The sequence below is a fragment of the Morone saxatilis genome, unplaced genomic scaffold (genome assembly GCF_004916995.1).
Source record: "Morone saxatilis isolate NCDOM2014 unplaced genomic scaffold, NCSU_SB_2.0 Contig16, whole genome shotgun sequence".
NCBI classification, from domain to species: domain Eukaryota; kingdom Metazoa; phylum Chordata; class Actinopteri; family Moronidae; genus Morone; species Morone saxatilis.
The window spans coordinates 26879012-26888545 of NW_023339718.1; positions in this window are offsets into that span (position 1 = coordinate 26879012).

The window sequence follows — 9534 nt, forward strand, 5'->3', positions numbered from 1 at the left end:
GCAATTTGGGGTTCACTATCTTGCTCAAGGATACTTCGACATGTGGCGGGAGGAGCAGGGGATCTAACCAACAATCTTCTGATTAGTGGACGACCCGCTCTGCCTCTGAGCCACAGCCGCCCCCCTTGTACTTATGTATACACATTTAGCGGTAGTGGGTTATATGCTAACCCTAATTTAACACAGTGGAATTTATATTATACAAAATAACAAAAGACAGGCACATTCAGGGTTAACTTGTTTGGCAGTGATGCGTGGTGAGGTCAGTGATGGGTCGGCATACATACCAGGCACACTGGTTGATATGTAACAAGTTCTCATCAGTGAATTACACACAAGAGTAGCATACAAAACTGCTTCTGAAATGTATGTATATACTCTATGGGACAATAGACGATATTATCACTTATCATGATAAAAAAAACATAACTTTATCATGGTGAATTATCCATTACCATGATAATTGTTAATCAGGAGCAATAAAAGCTATCAATATACATTTCTTACAAAAATCTATTCCAGTATGTTTGAGTGCCATTTTAAAGGTATGCAATATATTTTCATGATTATCTTGATAATATTGTGAGATAATTGTGACATGAAATTTTCATATTGTCCCATGTCTACTATGCTCAGCTTCAGAATGCAACCATCTTTACCCTTAATCATGGCACAGCGACCAATTATGTTTCTGACTTGCATTCAGTCAACAACAATTAAAAACACACATATCAGTTCGACATGAAGCTAAGCATAAAGTTACATAAATCTAGGCTGCAGAGACTCACCAATCTTTAGATCCAGGGTACTTGTAGATCTTTGAACACATCAAAAATCATCCTTATGGGCCTTCAGTTTGGTCAGTCTCTGGCTTTCAGCTGACAAAATAGAAAGGGGGGAAAGCCATGCTTGCCCAGTATGATTATGACAGTAGTCGATCTGAGACTTCGAGACTTCGCCAAAAATTTATGGCGTATTTCTGACTATGTATGTGTGCTGACAGCTTTTCATGCTTGGCCAAAGCAGTGGGCAGGTTGTTCAGACCAAATGAAGTAAACCAAAAGCGAGATACTACTCTCACTTACAACCAAGTCTATGCAAGTTGTTTTTCATATAGTGATTATTACTGGAAACCACTGGCTGCCTAGAAAAATCACATTTTGAAACAGTACAGTTCATCTCAAACATAGTTGTTATATCATAAAATGTTATATAAAAATTAGGGATGTACCAATACCAATACCAGTATCGGGTATTGGGTCTGATGCTGAGCTCATGTACTTGTACAAAACACCTCTCTGATGCTGCACCTGATACCACTTTATGGCAGCCTAACGTTAAATAACCGCGTTAGTTGAGCAGGTAGGCAGATGAGAAGCAATTTCATCAGTTTAGAGATAAGATTAGAGAAAAGTAAATGGTATTGGTATTAATAAGTATTCATATTTGTACTCGGCATCGGAAAGTACCCAAATGAAGGTGAATGAAGGTGTTTGTATTTGGTCTGAAAAAAGTGGTATCAGTGCACCCCTAATCAAAATATATGCAATAATGCAATTAAATACAGAAAATGTGTGCTCTTCATCATGTTTCCACTCAGGTTAAGGAGCCAGATAAAGTGGAAAATCATGACAGGGTCCAGCTTCGCAGCAGCCAGATAATGTTCAGTCTCTGAGGAGAATTTGATGTGAAATCATCGTGATAACACGAGCAACAAATCAGAATTGAAATGACAGAGAAAAATCTTGCCTCTGGCAAAGAGTACAGGAGGGCATCCTCCATCAGAGAGAGGTAAATGAAGAGGCTGTCAAACAGGAGAACATAACTTTCTATCTGTCTTCACCCAGTGGGGAGGGGAGGGGAGGGGAGGGGGGCGGGGAGGTTGCTGTAAGTCCCTGGACCAGAGGGAGGTATGCTGGTGTGATCCAGTCATAGCCTTTGATCCCTGAGATGACCTGAGCCACCGGCTGCACACTGGAAATGAACACACCAGAGCCCTGTGGGACCCAATCCATCACTGCTCAGTCCTGCACCTCGCTCTGCTGTAGTGTGTTGTGCATGCAACAACACACACACCCACACTCTTTGGAACCCAAGCAAATTAATGGCACAATTTGCAGGCGTAGCAACTCACTAATATGCTGCTAAGCACTACAGTGTAATGATGTAAACTATTTGTATTTTGCTAGTACTTCATATATTTTAGCACTGATGTGCTGGCCACATACATTCATACTGTACAATCAGAAGAATACAAATAAGACAAGAAAGACTAATGTAAAAATACATGTACATGCTGTACATATGACACATTACAGCAGCATGTTAGCTGCACAAGAAACACACACTTAATCAGAAAGCCAACATCGCTATTTTAAGGAGACTCAAGTCCAATGCAGCAAGTAGGAAATAAACATGCATGATGTGACAAATTAAAAGACGTGCAGAGTTATAAATGAACAGAGGAAATTATGTCTCTCTCTCTCCAAAAGACGAGTGTTTGAGTGGTGCAGTAAGGAGCGCATGCTAAATCTCATTAGACAGAGCAATACCCAGAGCAAATTAAACCATTAGCCTCCGACATGTTTAAAGGAACACTTTAAGATCACTTCCTATTAAGGCTTGCCAGTAAACAGGCCTTTGAAATTGAGCCCTCAACTTGGAGCGGAGCAGTGTTGCAGACATCTGCCATACCCAGCCAAGCCCACAGTAAACTGCAGGGGAATGCTTTCTGTGCTACACATCGCTCTACATAACACTCCACATGCTTGTACAAGGGGAGAAACAAACCCTGGGGATTCATGGCCTCGTAGAGAAGAAGGCATAAAAACAAGAGTTGGTAGTTTGATATTGATGTCTACTGTAGGTTTCGTGTAGTGAATTAATAGATGCATTCATTTGTAGCCTGGGTGGCCTCATTCACATTATAGCCCCTATAACTTTGTCAGTGTTAAGTGCCTTGTTGCACCCATTTACCAAATAGTAAAAGTAGCATTTACAAAATCAACTTGTGAATATTAAACTGTGGTTAAGTGGGCTAAAATAATAAGCTAACACTTCTGTCTCCATGTGATGAACCTGTAGCTTTCTGATTAAAGCTTGATAGGATCTGTGCATTCAGCTCGCATCCTAACACAATATTACCAATACAGTGTTAGCTCTGCCGTCAACACAAAGAGTAGGCTTCTGTAAATTGCTACCATCTGCTAGAGTTAGCATAATTCACAACGGAAATGGAGACACACCCCCTGAAGTTTACTGAGAGGAACTCGTGCAGAGTAAAACCCTAAACCGCCATGTAAAAACACCACTCTTTAGATGCAGGGCCGTTTTAAAATTGCTAAAACATTTTCACAACAAAGTTCTTGTTTTTGGCTCCTTGTGTTGTTCTGAAGACTGTTCTTAAAAGCTGGAGATGCTAAAGAAACAGCCTTCTAATCCACAGTTCAAAGTAAGTTGTTACAGAGAAAAATTATTTGGTGGCAAAGGAAATTTTAATATTAAACTTTTGTTTTACTTTTATAGTTTATTTTATAAAAGGAAAATTGGGTACTTGGCTGGGCAAGTGGTAGCCACAATGGGTAAAGAAACAGAAAGTGTGCCACATGTTTGCTGATTGCTACATTTTGTCAAAATCCTAAGGTGTTAACATTTTACTAGCAGTCAAACCATTTCACTTAGAAAATAAGTTAAGCAGGCGGGTTACACCATATTATCCATGAGCCTTAATATCCTCTTAATGGAACAAAGCATTTAAAAATCACATTCAATACATAATTTAGACCAGGGCTGCCAAAAGTGGTTCAATTTGGCACTCCAAAAGTTTCTAGCTGAAAGAAATTTAAAAACCTATTTTAAAAATGTATGATATAAATCACTTTTTATGCCGTTTTAATTTTTATAGGGAAAAAATGCTTTTTAAATATACTTAATATTTTTTTATAATCTGAGTGGAAGTAATAGGAAAAATAGGATGCGGTCTGATGGGGAAATGAGCCAACTTCTCACTTGATTTTTTAACGCAGTAAACAAATTTCTAATGCCTTTATGGTCTCAGTCTCTAGTATTCTTCCATACAGCATGATGTTCACTTAGTAAGTAATGGTCCCATTTACAGTAAAATAGACAATAAAGTATGGTATGCTTTAGGGCGTGGCTATCTTGTGATTGACAGGTCATTCTCAGTGAGTCCGTCCAGCTCAACGCACCAAACTCAGTATCAACTGTCAAAACTAGCAGTGCTGATCAATATGAATCAAGATTCTGTTACTGCATTGCTTATTTCTTGCCTCAAATCTTTTCAGAAACATATTTTAGTGTACTGTTTATCTGTAATATGAGAATGTGTGTGACCAGGCAAACCGCCATTGTTTCCTGCTACGGATGACTTGAAACTAAGCGCAGCCAATCAGAGCAGCTCAACTTGTCACTACTGCTGGCTCCAAAGCATGGCGACATGAGGCTTCAAAATGGTACTCCACAAACCAATGGATGACGTCAAGGTGGGTTCATACTTGGAAGTACTTGATGGAAGTCATATGATGTCGCTAAAAAGAAAAAAACAAAGAAACTGTACCGTGGCTATTGTTTTCTAAGTGTTATTTTCCAGTTTTTGTTAATGGTTAAAATAACATGTTATTTAACTTTTTCTAAGTGCAACTTTACATTTAAAATGTATGCTTCTATTTAGACATTTATGCATTATGTCCAAATGTTTTTGGTTTTTGGATGTTGTAATTAAAATTCTTTGGTGTTTACGGTACATATAACCATAATAATATGTCAGCAGCGTATCAGAAGCATGTCAGAAATCTTCTTGGATTGACACATCTTGTCTAAGCTTCTTTCTTAAAATCCTGGCTCATTGGATTTTTTTTCCTCTTACCAAGTTTGAATCTCTGACTTTACAACATCTGTAGAGAGAGCATAGTTAAATCTTTAGTATAACGCTTGTGTACTCTGAGGTCTTGTGTGGTTTGGATTCAAGCGTCAGTGGTTAGGCTCTAGGGAGTTGCTTGTCTACCATGGTCGAAGCCAGTTCCATGTGTTGAGAGCAGTTTTAATAGGGTGCTGGGGAGAAATAACACTGCTGAGAGGAGCGACCATAGGCTCTCTGCAGGAGGAGTGAGAGACAGTTGTGCCAGCCCCTGGTCAGAATCACACACATACACATTCCAGTCTATCTGGATATTGCCCCAAAGTCCCCCTGAGGAGATTAACCACAGCTGAGTGTTAACTCCTTCGACTCTGTGCAGCTACCTGCCTTTCACCAACCGATCCCTGTTCCAACACCTCTGTCAAGGCTCCCTCTGCCTCCAACACCTTATTTTTTGTGCTCAAATTGAAATGTTCCACCCCTGCCACTCTGTGACTGCACAATCCCAAACCCAATTGCACTTCAGTCCGTCCCACTTTTAAAGACTGATTCCAATAATTCTGGAATAAAACAGCTGATGGTATTTATTGTTTGCTGTACTATGTCTTGTACTGCACACATTGTACTACAGTAATATGGCTTGTTAATGTTGATGGTAAATGCAATGACATTGAGCATCTGCATTCTGTGACAACTGGACTTCCATGGGGTTTGCTGTGGATATTCATGGTCCCCAGAGATTGAAACCAGTGGGAAACCCCTAACCTTTCCTGTAGCGCCCCAACTAGGCACATGTGAACACAAACCCCAAGATGTCAAATATGGCAGCTTAGTCAGTTGCCCAACGCCTAAACTAAGATGCTGTAGGTACCCCTCTAGGGTCATTTCTGGACACGGCCATCTGGTGTAATGTTTTGATGTGCCGTCGAAGGTGATGTAGGAGACACTCTTTAGAGTGAGAAAGTCCGTGTATGGAGGAGGTGGATAGATGGGTGAAACAGACAGGACTTTCACTCAGGAGACCACTGTTTGTGTTCTGTGTGAAACCAAAAGTCAGTGTTGACTTACAACTTACAGTTACGTTACAGTGAGTTAGGTTACTTACACAACTTACATTATGTACTTATTTTAACCTAAACCACAAACTTTTCCTAAATCTAACCAAGTAGTTTTTGGGCCTAAACCTACCAAACTACAACTATTTAAACTCAAAATGTGAAATGTTTCTTGAAAGTCTTACTGGACGCTATATATTTATATACTCCTGCACAGGAAAAACTGACACTAGTTTGAAGCATAGGGACCAACCTTCCATGTTTGAGGACTTTAGACGCTAATGCTTATGCCAACTTTGGAAGGTCAACTTTGCACACAAGACATTGCATGATGTTATAGCCCAATCAGGATTGTAGGAGGGTGTAGACAAGCTGCTAAAGCTGCTAAAGCTGCTAATAAATTTGTGCTGTTTATGTAAATGATCTTACTATTTAACTGCTTTTGTGCAACTTTTGCTGAGACAAAGTCCCAGTCAATCCTGTAGAATTTGCAACATGTTTAAACACTGTTATCAAAATGCAGTTATATTCACCAGGAACTTATTTTCACCAGAAAATCAACAATTGCTGGGCTGCATTATATGATTTAGAGATACATTTAAAGGTCTAGTAGTGCTTTAAGAAGTTATATTGAAGGTCAATATGAATCAATTCTGAAATAGATGTCCAGTATATTTAGTCAGACTGGATCTTGTCCATCATGTCAGACAAGACTAACACTAACCAGCCAGAATCTGTGTTTTTAAAAGGCCCCATATGTTAGTGTAAGCCTCCTATCAACTTTGATGTTGGCTTTGCTCGCTCTCTGCACTCTATCGTATTATTCCCTTTTCTTCCTCAGCGCTGTGGAGGCAGACGGTGATAGACTGGGTGTCATTTTCCTCTGACCTGCTGTATCCTCACTGCTTTGGTCTGCCTGAGTCTGACATCTTCTCATCATTCTCTCAGAGCTAATCTCCGCTATAAATCTCTGTGTCCTCTATTCTGCTAATTAAGCCCGGATTCTGTTATATCAACTCTCGATACAGTGACAAAAGTGGAGTCTAATTTTCATACTCAAATTTTTAAAACAAACACACCATTTCATGCCTATTGACGCTGGGTTAAATACACAGATTCAAGAGATATCAAAGACATAATTAATCATTTAATGATTTGTTATGGCTGTATTTTGGACTCAGTGATAGACTTAAGTTCAATGAATAAATGTAAAATGAATATTAAAAAAATTGAAGGTTTGGAAATAAAACAATGTATTGATTTCTAATGCCACCTTTTGGTATTTCTATTCAGTTCTTTATTAATCTGCCTCAGTAATGTTTTTGAGTTCAAATATCTTCATTTGGGTGCTTTTCAAAGCAAATCTTGACATAATGATTATGACATGATTGCGATTAAACCTTTAAGTCTCCATGCTACCCTCTGACCACCCCATGAATATTTCTCTAGATCCACCCCTGAATAAGAGAAAAGATAAACTTTCAAAATTACTAATCTGAATTGCAAAACATGCAATTTTGGTTGTTCCTAATCATCCACATTCTATTTTTTAGCTTGCATGTAAAGGCCACATCAGCCTTTACATGTGTGGATGTCTCAGCTGTTGGCATACCGGCAACATGTAGTCTACTGCAAGTCCCCAAACGGACAATATCTATTTAGAGTATAACACTTTCCATAGTTAAGCCATACCAAGGCTTAGCTCCTGGGTGCTGGAAGGCGTGAGTGGATGCCGATATTTTTTAATTAGAGCTGGTGAACATTAATCTAGCTCATAGCCTATATCTACACGCCTGACTGATCAAAGAAATCTCCCAGGAGACAGGTTTTATTTAAAAATGTTATTCTTGTCAGATCAATTTTTTGTGTATATTTATAGTTTCAATAATCGGACAATATCTGATAATGGAGCAGTGGTGGCTCATAATCAACAGAATGGCCTATTCCTAACTGATACTAGTTCTATTTCCTGTGCCTAAGACGTTCGTACAGGCAACCCCCCAAAAACACTCACATGTACGCACTTAAACATGCGTGTTCTATTGGCTTGAACCCTGGCTGTCACAGAATTAACCACTTCCTCTGTGGTGGCAATAAAAAAACACAGCCGTGAGTGAAGCAAGCACCGGATGCCTCGCTAACCCTGTCTCCCGTCTGAGTGCGCTGAAAGTTCTGCGTCCTTGAGATCCAACTTTTAAGCATCAAACACACCAAAAAGTCATACTAATTGATGGTGCATCTGATTAAAATGAGTGGCTAATGAGAATCGAGCCAGGAAGAATGCGAGGGAATCAGTGTTCAAGCTCAACTTTTAACCTTTCTGTTGGAGGGCAAACCACTTTGATGTTCCTTGGTCTTTTCATCAGGCCCGTTTTTAGTTATGAAAAAGGCATTTTCAAAGTACAAAGGCGAAGCTCACATTTGTAATTTGTCTCCTCTTCAGGAACAAATGGTCATCAGAAACACAGTTTCCCCCCCTCCCTATGAACTATGCAGAGGGGAACTATAAATAAAGCTGCAAAATGAGAGGTGAGGGGGCTAAGGGCTGTGCTGTCAATCCATGGAGTAGATTGGGAGGTTCGGATCCTCAGCCGTTCTGCCTGGAGTCTTACACCCAGAGCAACTATACTGTGATCACACCCTCTACAGACTTATGGGTTCTCGCCTAGTTAGAGGGAGAGGGAGCGGGAATTGGCGAGGGGTGGTAGTGGTTGTACATGTGGGTGTGTGTGTGTGTGTCACAGGGGGTGCGAAGGGGAGTGCAGGCGGTACTTGGATGGAAATAAAGGTCGAAATCCTTGACTGTGAAAACTGTCATAGCGGGGGACATGTGCAGAGCCTGTTTGCCTAATAACCTGGGTCTTGTAAAAATATGAATGTGGAGTCCTCTGGAGCATATAATTTAACACCCCTATGCCAGGGGAGATGAGTGAGAATTGAAGCGAGTACACCTTGACAAAGGCTATTCTCTTGGTTTCACACCAGCAGAGCAGTACCATGCAGGGTGCTGCTTCTGAGGCTAGGGGTGGCGCAGCAACCAGCCTATATGAATCAAAGCTGCACAAAAAAAGTCACATTCATGCAGAGTCACTCAACTTATACACTTCTTATGCTCATCCTTACCATTGCAAAAACAATGGTTTTAACATGGTATCTCAAGGTTGTGTAAAGAGAGCACAGTCTTGTATTCCTTGACTATGAGCTGGACTTTGAGACCAATAATTGTACACAGAATTTAAGTTTGCTAATTGCTAATTGTAAAACTGCAGGGGACACTGAGTCAGCTAAGACATCTGGCTATCAAACAAACCCACCCCTAAACTCTGTTCTCTTTGGGGATAATTTTGAAAACACATACTTCGTGTATAGGATTAAAAAGTATATCCACTAGAGGGCAGATAAGAGTCTGCTGCTGACTTAACACGTGGAGGTTTTACCATTTGTAGCGCTATGGAGAAACATTTTTACAATGTATGTGCACAAGGATGAAAATGCAGGCACAAGCACTCATTTGACAAGATACACATTAATGCTTCCTGTTCCATGCTATTCCACTAATCCCCAGTTGGTGACGTAACGTGCAAAGAAATGTAAGCAATGCAC